Raw genomic sequence first — 16,029 nt, forward strand, 5'->3', positions numbered from 1 at the left:
GAGTGAACTTTCACATCAAAGTTTTATTTGTGCCTAACAAAAGAAGTTGAACAAACATTCCTAGCAAAAGCATCTTCTCAGAGTCTACCTCTGAATACCTCAATGCTGTATTATAAAATCTTTATTGTACAGGGATCTTAGTGACACCAATGACTAATTGCCTCCAAGATGAAAGAATATAATGTGACACTGTTCATTTCAGCATACCAAAAAACTCATTTTAGGAAAAAATGGTAGGAAAAGGTGCACCTTGAAACATCATGCTAGAAATTAAATACTCTTCTCCTGGCAGCATTAGGTAAACAAAAATGAAAGCTGAATTTCAACACAACTTAAAAAGAAAGTCAAAATTTATTACTAAGTAATTATTATTACTAAAATAAATAAATAGAAAGGTGTTATGTCTGTTTCAAAGGTCCAGGTGTTCTGTAATCTTTCTCTACTGAAGTCAGACTACTTAAATTTATGTTAGCTGATGACCTAACACAGCTTTAATACTTGTACTGGATTGAAAAAGATTTTTGTAATACACAAAAAAGGCCATTCTGTGTTGATGTGCAGACTCCAGGCATGTTCAGATCAACAGAACTGGCCTTTGTCTGAAACAGGTTTTCATTACTTAATCAGAAATCTGTTAGAATTCACAAACACATAGTAAATCCTCACTACGCCAAAACAAAGGACATTTGTAAAGCGGTCTTCCCTGAGTTCTCCAGCTTTTATACAACAGGTTCCTTCTACTTCATGGTTGTATTTGACAACTCAGTTTCCCACAGTTTTGCTCTTTTATAGATGGTATCCATAATTTCACAACATACGTACAGGTTATAAGGTTTTTTTATAAAGACTTTGCACAGAACCAGGATCCTCTACAAGATACACAGGAATGCACATCTACTCTGCTTTATTGCTTCCAGCCTAGCCAGGGTGAGATTTTATAAGGACTTTAAGAGGAAAGAAGGTGACAAATTGCCAATGAAAGCCAAACAAGATAATATTTTCAGGAATTCCTTCAAAAAAAAAAATCTTCAAAAATATGGGAAGACATTAAACTTTATGATAGGTTTATCATGAAAGCCAGTTTAGTGAACAGGAAAACAAATTGGAGACAAAAAACCCATAGGAAATCCGAACAAAACCTCCTCTCCCAGAGCTAAACAGCTGCCTATCCTCACCCAGGTTATATTTCAGTACTATTTTTAACACTGAATGGCAAAGCAGTAAAAGTCAAACACATATTAACACGTAAACCTAGCTTGCAGCTTTTGGCTTCAGTGACTAAAAAGCTGAAAGTGTTAGAGAAGATGGCCACGTAACGGCAATCAGCATGAATGTAGACTGCAGCTCCTCTCCAATGTGTGCAATAACACAGCATTTCTAAGATACCACTCTGCAGTCATGAAGAAGTGGAAAAATGAGTAAAAATCTTGAAGAGCCTGCGTTGCTGCTGAGCCCCAAAAGCTCATGAAAGCTTCTGTGGCCCAGCAGCTGTGGAGGCCGTTTATCTTATTGAAATGAGTCTCATGGGAGTGCATTTAATTTAAGTCCCTGAAGTTAACAGCATTAGAAGAGACATTTCCTTGATGATTAAAAATTAAATACACAAGTATTTCAAAGCTTTTGAAATAACTTAGAACTAATGAAGGACTAATTGCTTCACTACATGTCTTCATATAATGATGTATAAAAAATTGGTGTCAACTGTCTTATGTCAACTTTTGCATTAGTTACTTACATGTTTTCCATCAGTCACCCCTAGTCACAACTAAAATATGAGAATATCCTTATAATTAGTTTTCTGTTTTAGGGAAAGAGACAAATGAAGGAAGTGTTAAAACTTAGTTGACTTTTTCTGTTACTAAGCTAACACAATTACCACCATCTTCAAAATCAACTCCATGGCTAGTTGGCTAATGGTAGCTATATTGCTGAGGCTTGAGTCACCGTTAGAAAACTCTGGGTTTTAGCAAATATAAGTCCACTAATTTCAATTAGTTCTTGATTATTTTTTGAAATATGATGAGCAACATCTAGTTATTTATCAGAATAATAAATACTGAAGTTTCATTTGAAAAGAAGTCTAACACGTGAAATTAGCAGGCAATCACTAGCCCTGTTTTCATGGAAATAAAGAACAAGCAGGACTAGAGAAAAGGTACCTTTATCACGTCTTTTACATTCCTTACTGATGGGGAAAAGTCTGCATATAGCAAATAGGAAATCAGTATGTAGCAACTGCAGAAATTCCATTTGAGACCTAGTTAATGAGCAAATCCCACGTAAACAGCTGTATCAAATTTTAGTTTCTTACACAAATAATTACCTTAGTTTTAAAAGATATTTTTAAAACAAGCATAAAGAAATTACAACAGCTCTATCTCAGAAGCTTCCCAAATACAAATGAGCAATTACAAGAAAAGACCAGTTTACTAGAAGTAGAGCTGCTGCTCTCTGGCTCCAAACTAACGTTACTACTTCAGCAAGGCTAGGAAGTCAAATCAAGCTGACATTAAACAGATACTGGATAGGCAGACAGAATACCAGGAGCTGTTTCAGAGATAGTCAAGGGGTAGTGCAAGGCAGTATCTCAGGCTTTGAGGCATTCTCTCCCAGCCTTCCAGAGAATGAAATCCTTACAAAAAAACAGCACACAGAACAACAATAGAAAAATCACCACCACCACAACAAATGTATCTGCATATATTAAAAGATAGATGTTTATCTACGGAGCCAAATATATTTTTCTCAGAAATATCTTATTCTAAAATTTTAATTCATTTCTGCAAGGAGACAGTCAGGAACAATACTGAAGTCAGTGAATCTAACTCAAGCCATCTGAAATAAGCAGGAAAACTCCAGACAAAGGCTTCTCCCAAGTGTGTGAGTCCTATGATTTAACCCTGAAAGAGAGGTACCCTGTGGTACTCCAAAATAAACAGTAGATACATTCAAAACATTAGAATTGTTAGAAGTCCCAGAAGTTTATGAGAAACTTAATTTGGTTATTACCCAAGAAAACAGTAGTAATTGGATCCAGCTGTTCCTTAGGCTGCTGAGGTTTATTTTTAGAGCAGAGTCCATGGGGATTACTACAGGTAGTCACATTCCTGGTCAACTACCAGCATAGCCCAGGCAAACACCGTAACTGACAAAAACCAGACACGTAACACCATTTCCACAAGTGATAGGTAGAAAGTTCTCTAAAGGGCACCTGCAGTTGATCACAGAAATGTATGAGGGGAGGGTGTGGTTTTGAGATTAATGGAAACTAGTATCTGGATATCAAAAAACTCCTGACACCTTTAATTTTTTTTTTTTTTTTTAAACAAAACAGCTAGCTTTATTTCTAGTTCTCCAAAAGAGAGTACTGAAGTTTAACTAAGAGCATGATTCCACACAGCAAAGGCATTTCAATGGCAAAGCCAACTCAAGAGTTTTTCAGATCTCTAGCACAAACATTCCTGCCTTTGCTATATTGAAATATGACTTCCACACCTCTCAAATTTCAGTTTGTACATGTCTGAACTACGTCTATGAAATTACCTTTCAAAAAACGAAAGAAAAACCTCATAAAAATATCCTCTCCCTCACCCCCCAACAACACATTGCACTACCTGGAAGATTAACGTGAAAGAAAGGCCTTGAACTGCCAGCCCTGTCAGGCACCATGACCCTGGAGCCTTCAGCATCTCAATACAGGCAGGATTTATAAGACAAACAAACAAGTCAGGCTCCTGCTCCCACACACTTGGCTGCAAGCAGAAGGGCTAGAGCGCAAACCCATCCACTGCTAAGCCACAGCCTTAACCTCCCCTCCAGGAGTATGCAGCCGCATGGCAAGCGTAACCTCAGCCATAGGCAATGAAGATTCCTTCACCCTGTGCCGCTAGCGATGCATCACTCCGGAGCTACACCTATCATTTGCCATATACAGCAGAAGGTCAGTCAAGCACAGCTCTACTTTTGAGTAGAGACAGGTCTAAATGAAACCCTGTTTCTAACAGCATTGAATACATCCTAACCTTCAGTGAGTTAAGATGAGTGCGACGGTACCTCACTTGAAAGAGTCACGGGGCACCTCTCACTTCAGAACGACTTCTTGCCTCTTCAGAGCTTTTACAGATTGCTCCTCAAACTTCTCGAGACTGGATCCTTTTCAACTGCCATTTAATTCCCTGGAATGAAATTGAAATATGATGGAATATGACATGAAAAGGAATAATAAATTACATAATGTGCAATTGCCAAAAGGGATGTGGACACACAGAATCCTGCTGCATAGGTGCTTCTCTTGCATATCTGATCTTGAATCGCAACCTATCCTAGATGGGACACACTCAGTAAGGACAGCCCACCCTGCTCTACAGAATACCTGGATATACTGAAGTCAGCTTTCACAGAAACAGAACACTTTTTCCAAGCTTACAGCAGAGACACTTCTTTCTATAGCGAGAACTTTATTCTCTCAACTAGATGCAAGAACAGAAAATGCTCCATACGTGCACACATACTCCCAGCCGTGTCTAACTGATAAGGCAATAAACATTAGCAAGCAGAGACTGTTTCACTTTTTAACCTATCCCCATTTTATATCAACAGAAAGAAATTTTATTACCATTTGTACATAGAGAAACTTGTGGGCATTAATTTCATTAGACTGTAAGACTTAACCTTTATTGAGATCGTCTTCTCTAAAACATGATATTATTTCACCACCACCTGAAGTACACGAGCTGCTCAGCCGGCATCTTCTGATGATGCTGAATTTGAAACTCTTCAAAAAGGCTGAAAAAAAATGACCAGAGGGTGGGGGGTTGAAGGGTGCCAGGGTCAGGCAGGGGGAAATCCCTGGTGTAGATGACTGAACACATGCCAAGTTTAGACACTTGCATTCCTCAGTCCACTCTTGGTGGTCATTATCTAACATATTTTTGTTGAAGTAAGACTTTAAAAGTCAGAAACCTAATTAGAAAAGCTGTTTTTAGTGCCCCTCTCATCCCTTCCTCATGTACTGAATAAGCTTCCCTGAAAAAAGGGTTTAAGAAAAACATGAAGAAGCTTTAAACACTGAACTCTACCTCTGTTTAGAGCTACAAATCATTCATTTTACCTTCAAATACGATGTACATTCACTGTGAGGGTGCAGTATATAAATCACTAAGAAATACGCTCTTACTTTGCAACTTTGAAATGAAGTCATTTGAATTGCTTTTAGAAAAATATAGTTAGGTTCAGAAGCAAATGCCATTTTAAGATTTGCACGTAAAATAATACTTCTAAGTTAAGGAGCTGAAGTGATTTTCTTTTCTGTTTTGTCTATGTCTTCCTTCTCACAATACACTATTAGCAACCCTGGCCAGGAGCAGCCCATAGCTGCCCATCCCATGGCCCAGTAGGACAGGATGGTGCCAGATATGCACTGTGGACTCTTTGGAGAAAAACTCATAGTTCTTACAGCCAGCAAAGCAGCATATTGGGGCAGTTCAGTTCTTTCAGAAGTAAGTTTAGAAAAAAATCCTTTGAAGTGCAACCTGAGAACTGCATAAAACCACTTCTTGAAAACAACAAAGAACCATAGTTTAGATGTCTCTAAGAGACAGAGCAGCAGTCCCAGCCCTGTCTGCAATTTGTACTTCTCACAGAGCCGGGGAGGGGGGCCGCATGTCAATTCCCTGAGGGGGCACAAGCACTGTCCTCCTTTTGTTTTTTCTATTGAGAATAGGACAATCTAGAACAGAATTTCAGATAAAAGACACTGGTGACAATTCTCTATTGAAAGGAAGTATCTAAATATCAGAAATTTCTTGAATATAAACTCTGATGACTGATGTTGCAACACTGAAGTTGATGAGAGTTTTGACATCTACATTTATGAACCCAAAGTCAGATGCCCCTCCCCCCCCCCTTTTTTTTTAAAGCATGCAAGTCATACAAGTCTTGCCAACAAGAGCTGCCAAAGAACTATGCTGAACCAGTACTGGCTCTACAAAGAGTCCTGGAAACTGTAGATATATTAATCAAAGTGGTTTTCATAAGCTGAGATTACGAAATTGTGGGAGGGGATAATAGGCAAACGGATGTATTTGCTCACTGCTTGACAAGTTAAGAACCTCATAACACCACAGCCAAAATGTCAGAGATTAACCAATCTTTATAAGAAAACCAAGAAAAGGCACTCTTTTGCTCCCTTTTATAAAACTGAAGAGATGTTAATAGCTTATGCCATTAGGATGAAAAGTCAAATTCAACAGATTTAAAAAAAAAACCCCAAAACCAAACATAAACAAGCAAAAAAACATTTCCCTTGTGGCTACCATTTGCTTAGTCAGTAGCAGGTACAATGGAAGCACCATGTTTCATAGGACTCGAAATGACTGATAGCATTTTAAGCTCCACGTCATCTAATGCTGCTCAGAGCTTAGGCTGCATGATGGAAATTGAATGGTTTCCAGTGCCTCATAGTGCCAGTACATCCACAATCACTGCTCATGTAAAAGTGATGAGAAAAGCATTTACTACGTAGCCTGTGCAATAAACCATGTTAAACTGACATACAGTATTTCCACTAGCAAAACTTACTTTCTTATAGTGGAGTGACTTACTCCACCTACTGATATTCAGTAACTTGAATTTTACTACTATATATGAATGAAGGAAGAAACCAATGCATTGAGAGGGATTTAATAAATTAAGCAGGAAACACATCCCCAAAAATAATGCAGTTCACAGATGTTGTAGATGTTGAAAAAAAGGAGAAAATACATTAGTCATTTAACATCATGTATAAGAGTAATGAGATGGAGTTGTGGAAAAATAGATTTAAGATAGATCTTTCAACTAGCCTGCTTAAAAATCACAATAGCCAATACAAGAATTGTCCCAACTTGCTTTGTTTTTAATTAGTAAGTCCTTCCGAGTAAACGGCACCAAATAGGTAATGTAGTTTCACATATATTTCCTCTGAGAACAGTTTCAAAGATCTCTTTATTGTTAAACAATAATTTGGTGACAAAAGATCAAAATACATAACAAAATTATGAATACAGGCTTTTTTCCATTGTGACTAGGTAAAATACAAATACACACCATCTCAAAGTATCCCCCCCCCAAAAAAAAAAAAACAGCAAAGCCCCCCCAAAAAAACAAACTTGCAATATTTTTTCTTTTCATTTATATACCTGAATGCATCTGCTGTCACAATTATTTTTTTTCCCCCCCCCCAAAGAAACATCTGCTCCCTGATGTCTGGAATTATAATCTACAAGTATAAGTACTCACTGTGTCAAGGGACGTAATGTCAAAATCTACAAGTATTACATGATATTTTTTGTGTCCTGCTGTCAAAACCAATAGCTCATCAGTAAATATATCATTTGGATTTTATCAATCCAGCCCTGGTATATCTTTGTCTGCAGATGAGAAAATACTGGCCAAATCCTTGTCCTATGGAATTCATTAAGGACTTTGAGGTTGATTGCAGTGGAAACAAGAGGCCATAGTCTATTTACTCCAGTTTTAGTAACAGTCTTTGCATACACATAATGAGCAAGATTTAGCCTACATTCAAAATTGCCACATTCCACAGTGTTCGCTGAAGTTGATTCATATCTTTACATCTTTCAGGCAAATGAAAAGAGTATTATGCATTTTACCAACTTTTTTGATCCGCAGAAATAAAAAGTGTAATTCCTTATGGAAACAAGGCTACTTTTGTACCATAATTTTAAGAGCTACATGGCCCTGCTGTTAACTAATTCAGGATGCACCCTCATCTGTGTGCCCATACTGGTGTTCTGGCACTTCCTGCAGTAGAAAAGTAACCCCGAGAACAATACACAACTGCAGCTCTGCATTATCCCTCATTCCAGTAATTAAGCCTCATCCTTCCCCTTAATAAATAAATAATGACCTTCAGAAAACTTTAATATGAAATTAAAAGTAAAATGAACACAACCTTAAGGGACATTTCTGCATATACATTTAAAGTTTACTGCAAGACCAAACACAGTAATGTCCAAACACTGGACAATCCCAGTTTATTTGACTAACAAATTATCCTTTTAACAGGAAGGCATATTTGCTTCCAGCAGAGTCACATTTAAGAAAGTCCCAATGTGACATAGTTGTGTGCCCTCAGGTGCAATTTCTTAACCTTTCTGAAGTGCAAAATTTGAATCTAAGATTGTTATTCTGCAATTAAAATATTTCTAAAATAGCTGTCATAATGTATGTGCACAAGGAAGCAACTAAAGGTCACAAGGGCAACCTAAGTTTTTTCTACTTTTTAGCATTTGAGACCTAACTTTTAAAAATCCCGTAAGGATGCAGAGCAGTTTTTTGACCTTGATATTGTGAAGATTTTTCCTAATATGTATTTAGAGTTTGCAAAATACCTATATTCAAGCTATCTTCCACAACACCGATGAGAGGCAAGACTCTCTACATTATTTGAATGCTACTGTATTCTGCAGATAAATGCTGGGAAAAGTGAACAGATCGCATAGCTCCAAGTATCAGATTCATTCCGAGATGAGTACTCTGGAGCAAAATGCCCAAAAGAAGCTGGAACATACCGTGTTGACAAGTGACAGACATTGATCCAGCATACCGGCTCAGAGAGTGGCAATTAAAAGGGCAGACCGACCATCTAGCTGCTACCATTCAGGAGACAGAAGCCTAATTTCCAAAGTTTGGTTTCCAGAACTTCTGCTTCTTAGAAGCATTCAAAACCCTCTTCAATGACTGAAAAGGAGATGTTTTGAGCTTGGCAAGAGACAACAATAATAAGGACAAACTGTGATTCCTGTTCTGCGCGCTCGTGCGGGGACATACGGTTACACAGGGAGCTGCTTTACTCTGCTGAATTCCCTTTCACAGATGACAGTTTGGGGAACGGCAAGGGAGCTGCTACTCGCGCTCTTGCACAGATGGATGGGAAAAGGACACAGCCGACATCCCATACAGCAAACTGAATTAGGAGTTAAACAGAGCCAAGAAGAGGGTTTAATGGTGTTTACTCCCTCCCAGTAAGGGAAAATAGCTGAATTTTAACTCTCAGGCTGAAAATAGCTGAGTGTAATTGAACATTCAATAGCAGTGCTACCAGATAGCTGCCAGGGCTGATTCTCTCCTCAGCCACGCACTCCTGTTTCCCTCGCTGCACTGGGGCTGTGCTGGCATAAAGAGCACAGCCACGCAGAGATCCAGGTTAGGGAAATGATTCGGCAGAAAAACAACTCATCAGCAAAACATTATCAGTTAGTCACCTCCCCGATTTGGCTTAATGTACAACAGTACAAATTCCGTTATCAACAGGAGCGGAAGAAAGTGACAGCATGAGAAAGCAGAAGGGAGAACAGGGGCACGGCTGCTGAAGCCAGAACTTCCATCAGGAGTTATTTGTCCCACTAGGCTTTAAGCTGTACCCTGCTTGGGCCTGCTTGTTTCTGAGCCAGGGGAACTTAATGTGTCTTAACCAGTCACACTGCAAGGCATCACACCCTACCTATCATACACCAAGGCAAAGCACACTTACATGCAACAGAGTATATCCCGTTGGGAGAGGATAGAAGGCTTGCTGGCAGGATGCTGCAGTAACCTCCACCGTTCAGATAAAAAGGACAGGAGACCACCCCTCTTGCAGGGTCCCTTTCATGAACAGGGAAGATTCTGTTTTACAAAGGACAAAAATAAAACAGAAAGACATAACTGCAACCTTGAGATTAAATGGCATGCAAGCTAAGGAATGGCAAAAAACCATGTAGCTATGCTCTAATCATTTCCTACACCACAAGCTCATAAAGATCTGGTAATCCTGTCCAGAATTACTATCTTTCAATAATGCTTCTTGAAGAATGTAACTTTGATGGGTATTTGTCATGATACTCCAGGTCCGTATTCCTGGATGAAAGTTTGCTTTCACCTGTGCTTTTAGATGCCACACTGTGATATTCAAACCTAAACATCCCACAACAGTCAGAAACAAAACACATCACCTTGAACAAAAACTGAGTTTAGGTGATCTTTCCCATCTATATCTACTTAACATCAAGAATTTTTTTTTTTTAATGCTTTGAGCCACCATATGTGTATCAGCTGCATTAATCATACAGTAGTCTTAAAGTTTTAAAAATTGCAATCTGAGCATCCTACGGCTGTGAAAATTAAAGCAATTTCTTAATTCACCTCTCTGACATAATTTCTGTAATTTTTGAAAGTACCTTCTGTTTTGGTAGTTCTGTTCTTGATTTGGTTGTCTGCTGGCAGACCTTGTGCAGATTAGTCTAGTATTACAATACTGGTATTTACACTAGTGCAAACAAATAGCAAAATAGGACCAAGCAGCTGCTTTCTCTTTAGTTCCTATGCAAATGAAAGATAAGAGCTTAGCCATGTTAGGCTCCTTGTTGAATCACACAACCCAGAGTCAGTCTTTTCAAGGTAAAACTGCCTTCAGCTGGCACAAATCCCAGTGCCTTATTCTGGCTTTATGGGGCTTTTCACTGCTACAGCTGTCAAATTAGTGACAGTTCAGTATGGCTTGTTGATGTGCACTCTCGAAAAAGTACGAACAAGGCTGACACCATCTGATCTCATTTTTACTTCTTATACTGTTCTGAACTGTCATACTGGATGTGTGTGTTTCTAACACTTCAGGGTAGTGAGAACTCCACAGTGGGTCTGAGAGGTTCAAGATAAGTTCATTAAGCCAATTTGTTAATCATCTCCACAAATTGTGCTCCCATTTCTTATGAGGCTTCGTGTAATAGATTTTATAAAACCTTAATGAAAATCTAATTAGAGCCAAAGGTCTTTGAAAGATTTCTTCCTTTTTTTTTTTCCTTCTTCCCCCTCCCCCTTTTTTTCCCCCTTTTAATTATGAATAGTAGGAAGAGACAAAAAGGGACAGTAAAGGAAGTGACAGTAACAAAAAACACTTCAGAATAAGCCACAAATTGTCAGCATTTTTCCTTCATATTCATGTGCATCCACAGCAGACAACTTGATAAAATTCTTGATGTTTCTATGTACAGATATTCCACCACAGGAACTGCTATAATGGTAGATACTCGGACAATAGTCACAGCACTAGACTTGCATAGCTCTTCTTCAAACAGGTCAGTCTTCCACACCTGTATGTCTTTAATCCCACAGCTCAATGTATCTTTCTTTGACCAATTATCTCAGTCTTTCCCAGATCCTCATAATTATATATACACACTTGGAGTTAAAGAAGGCAGTACCAATTGAGCTAAACTATCTATAGCTTTTGAAAGGGTTTTTTTCTGGTTTGTTTTGGGTTTTTAAATTATTTTTGGTATCCTGAATACATATATATTTGATACTTTTTGTATTTAAATTACTTCAGAACACGGAAGAAAGCCAGTGAAAACTCAATGGATAAATAAAAATATTACTATTCAAAGATGCATTTCAAGGATGCCACTACATAGCTCTTGCTGTTACTAGCCCCAACAGCTGACAGGACAGCTGAGGATCAGTCCCATTTCAAAGTCATCTTAGTCATTCACCCTTTCCTCCAGCCATAAATTCTGCACCTAGCTTTAGGGTGGATATCTAAGCATGCAAACATATACTGTGGCTCTCAGACTCACTGATGTGGGATACACATCATGTAAGTAATCAAGTTGTTTTTAGGGAGGTTATAAACCACTTGTTAGGTAACTGTCCTATAAGTATATACAGCGCAAAGAGAGTATTTTAATATGGAAAGTACAGTTACACATTTCATCCCCGCCCCCCCAGTTATTCCTCCCACAGCCTATTTGAACAGGTGATTAGCTATCCTGGGAAGAGACAAAGCTGCTGATTGTACCTACAAATTCTCAAGAGATGCCTTCACCTTGCCTCCCCATCAATTTATTAAAAAAAAAAAAAAAAAATTGCAGAGGAATCAACTCAACTCAATTAATTTTACTTCTTAAAGATACAGATTCAGTATCTTTAACATACTGGTTTTGCAAGATACCAGTATTTTGCAATTGATTGAAATATCATCAGCTCAAAACATGAATCACCAATGCACATATGTATGCTATGAATTACGATTACTTCAAATATTTGTAGGTTTCATGTAAAATATGGAGGGGAAAGGGGTTCTATATAACAGAATTCTAACTGCCATCTTACTCAAAAACAGAAGCACAAAGGAATTCTTTTTCAACTCTTACCTCTTTCACTTAATACCTTTGTTTCTAAACATGCAAACATAAAGAGTCTTTAAGAAAACAAATTGGTTTGGGGTTTTTTCATTTGATTTTTTTTTTCCTCCCCCCCAAAAATACACCTGTGTGATACAGGGATTTTGTTTGTTTTCTTTGGAAAGTTTTTTCCCCACCCCCCTGAAAAAGCTATGTTTTTCAGCAGGTTTTAACAATGAAGAAACTAAGCTTGGCTACTAAGTGGACTCTTCAAAATATCCAAATTTGCATTTGTAATACAAATACAGCAGCCTTATTATTAAGTATGAGGAAATAAAGGGAAAAGAGAACTGCAAGCCATTACACCTCACCTAAACAGTATGCAAGATGTCAAAGACCTTGAGGGACTAAAATAATGAAATCAATTTGTACTATGATTCAATAGAAACAAATGACAAATAGTTTCAGCTGAAAAGAACAAACAAATGTACCAACAGGGAACCAAATCCTGAGGTCTTTGTTCAGTCTTAATCTGGTAACTCCCACTGAGATCAACTGACTTTGCTTGAAGATGCGACAAGTTTAAATTGAACAAGGCCGTTAGGATTTTCCCCAAGAATAGACTCTATACAGGAGCATCACAGAGATAGAGCTGTATGTCATACTGGATAATACACTGAATACAAGTTAACAATAAAACACTGTCACATAAAAAGTGAATGCTATTTAGGTCACAGCACTAAGTATGTAAAATAAGCACGATTATCCAAGTCCCATTAGATCTCAGTCAGAGCGCGTGTGTTTTGGAGCAGCATGCTTAGGAGATGGACAGATCAGAGGGAGTTCAGAGAAAAGCATCTAAGATGATAAAAGGTTTGGAAAATAAAGACTGTACTCTGAGAAAACACCACGTTAAGAAAACTTTAGAAAGACAGTAAATGGCAAAAGGAAGTCACTGCAACAAAGTTGTCAAGATTCAACTAGATAAAATTATTTCCTAAACTGTTTCTAGCATAAAAAAGTCACTTGTGCCATGCAGCAAAATATATAACACTAATAACATTCATCTACTGCCAAAACTTTTGCAGTTCAGTGGTAAACTTGTAAATTAAGACTTGGTGTTATTCTTCCCCATCTCACCCAAGCCACCAATACTACAGATTGAGTAATACAACATTTCTCTGGAAATAATGCTACAGAATACCAAGGGTAGCAGATTGGAGCCTACTAACTTCACTTTCTGCCATGCTACCCAGATTTTTAAGATTTATAAAACCTCAGACGTTTAAAACCTCCTTTGAGCATGTTTTTGAAAGTCCAGAATGAACAGACCCATTATGGTAGAATATTATTTGAGTGCCGGAAAACAGAGCCTTACATTTACACTTAACAAGTTCAGTCCATTTATCTCATCAAAAAGGAGTGACTTGGTGTGCTTCGGTGTCGTCACTGTGCAATACGGCACTGCGCCATTAACCCAGGCTAGCTCCAGCTCAACTCCCTAAAGAAACTGCACAGCCATGCCAGCACAGTGCTGGAGCTGAGCTAATTAAACACAGAAAAGGAGGAGGAAGGGACAGAAGACAGACTAATTAGATCAGGAGGAGCATCCCACTGACATATCGATACTGTTTCCTGGACTTTCACAAATCGCTCTGCAGAGAGATGTGCTGCACAGTAAAACAGTAGAGAGGCTCCTTTTCCAGGAATAAAATGATGGGCAATAAGAAAGCTTTCTAATGAGGTAAGAGGAAGCAAACAGGATACCGAATCCAAACAAAAATCAAACTGGATTAAGGCACAGATTTTAAGAGTAAGGGGAAGCAACCAGTGGAGCAAACTACCAAGAGAGATGATTAGAAGACTTCAAGACATGATTTCTCTCCCCCCAAATAGAAATGCAAACTCACATACAAATATCCAGCTGGTCTCAACACAGCTATAACTTACGGACTAAGTCATATAAGAGGTCATAATAGATTTTCTGCACCCTTCTGGCCTTAATACTTACTAACCTAAATTAAAAATGTATTTGATGCTATACTGCAGGTCTGGAAAACATACAATCTTTGTTACGTTGACTACAATCATGGGTGAAGTGACATACTGCTTTTTAAGTGCCCTTTCAACTGAACACAAGAATACAACTTTGTGTGGGAGGAAAATTGAGAACACTGCAATATGCATGACAGGAATAAACAGCAGCTGTCTACACATACACAAAAGCCTATCGCCAAATTACAGCACAGGATACCAGGCTGCCCCCTTTCCTTGCTGTAATTTACTTTCTACGCGTGGTAGCATGAAATGAGGAGGTACTGGAAGACACAATGTTGGCAGTGCACAAGCAAAACACTTATTTCCCTAGGTGCGGATGAAAAATTGTATTATTTATACAGAAGTGATGACACAGAAGGCATTGTGATAATAATAAACTATTTTAGGATATGTGCAACCCAAACAAAACTGCACTACGGCCATACTTTGCTACTTTACTGGAACTTGAGTGGCTGAAGTTTGTTACACCTTTTCTCAGCATTTCAGAAAGTATTCTCTGTTTATTTTGTGTAGACTTATATTGGCACCACCAGTGGGATTTTAATTTGCTGTGCTAAATCAGTCTGCTTGTCAGGTAGCTTTTCAGTCACCAAGCCAAGCAAGCAAAAGACAGAGGAAACTGAGCACCTAACTCCCTCAGGCACGCTAGAAAAAAAAAAAATTCTACTTTTCTGCTTAAGTTAAACAAGGGCTACTACAGGAAGGGCACTGGCCATAAATACAGAGTCCCAAAGCCTGTGCCCTCTCTTTATTACATAAGGTAGGGAAATGCAGTTCTTCCTAATTCTTGACTTGCGTCAAGCAGATGGTTGTACTATGAAAAGAGCAGAACAAACGGTTTTGTTTTCTTAGCAGCATTTTCTTTAACCCACATTCATAAGCGCAAAAGTCGGGAAAGAGCATTCCACACTCCCAAAGGCTGGATCGCTTCTCTCATATTAATCATTCATGTTATTCCTCGTTACTATTTCTAGGTTCAATATTCAGAAGAAATACACTCTTATTGTCTTCTGGAGTAGTTTTGGGGAAAGGTCCAAGTATTTTTGTGGCAATATTTTGTATCCACAAAGGTACAAAACAGAATATCTGCATCATGATTTGTACCTACCGTGTGATAGGCACAAAAAAAACATAGCTTATGTTCCCAAGTGACTGAGTGACAGAATAAGTCCAAGTTTTAAACCTGAACACGATACTCCTAAAGGGAAATCTGTGTTGAAAAATTTCCCATAATCCTGTTCACATAGTATTCAGGATTGGGATTAATTCAGTTTTAAAATTAAATCTGATCTAGGCCTTCTAGTTGCAATTGGTGCTATAGTACACGCATCTTGTGAAACTACTTTCTCAATTTCAGTAAAGGACTGAAGACCTTTTACCAAAAAACAGGTGTTCCGTATTTCTGCGGATGCAAATTAGCAATTTTATGGTTCCTTTAACATTTCAAGTGCAAAACCAAAGGCTTGGATCCAAGGAAATACATATTTTATTAATTTATTTTTACCACTAAATTAAAATATTCCAGATTATTATCCATAAATATCTTTCCTATAATAAAACAGAAGTATAACTAAATCAAGTCCTCCGACAAATCTTGCAAGACCAAAGAAAAATTTCGTTTCAATTATTTTAGGCAAGTGTACAGTACATACCAGATATGCTACACATATATTAAACAAACACAATCAATTTAGAATATGGAATCAGAAGTTTCAGTTTTCCCTAAACAAACAGCCTCGTGGTAAGAAATATAAGCTTTAGAACACTATTAAATATAGCCGTCAAAATACAAAAATAGTAATTCCATTCT

The 16,029-nt window shown here is 38.0% G+C and overlaps 1 long non-coding RNA gene across 1 annotated transcript in view; it reads right to left on the minus strand.

Moving 5' to 3' along the window:
* LOC143165426 (uncharacterized) overlaps positions 1-16,029 on the minus strand; it is a 113,824-nt gene that overhangs the window by 57,648 nt on the left and 40,147 nt on the right. The window contains exons 2-3 of the long non-coding RNA XR_012996253.1: positions 9,536-9,669; positions 4,054-4,175 (exon numbers count right to left, since the gene is read on the minus strand). This is a non-coding gene — a long non-coding RNA (uncharacterized LOC143165426). The remainder of the gene's footprint in view (positions 1-4,053; positions 4,176-9,535; positions 9,670-16,029) is intronic.

Source organism: Aptenodytes patagonicus, chromosome 11, assembly GCF_965638725.1.
Source record: "Aptenodytes patagonicus chromosome 11, bAptPat1.pri.cur, whole genome shotgun sequence".
In the NCBI taxonomy this organism is placed as follows: Eukaryota; Metazoa; Chordata; class Aves; order Sphenisciformes; family Spheniscidae; genus Aptenodytes; species Aptenodytes patagonicus.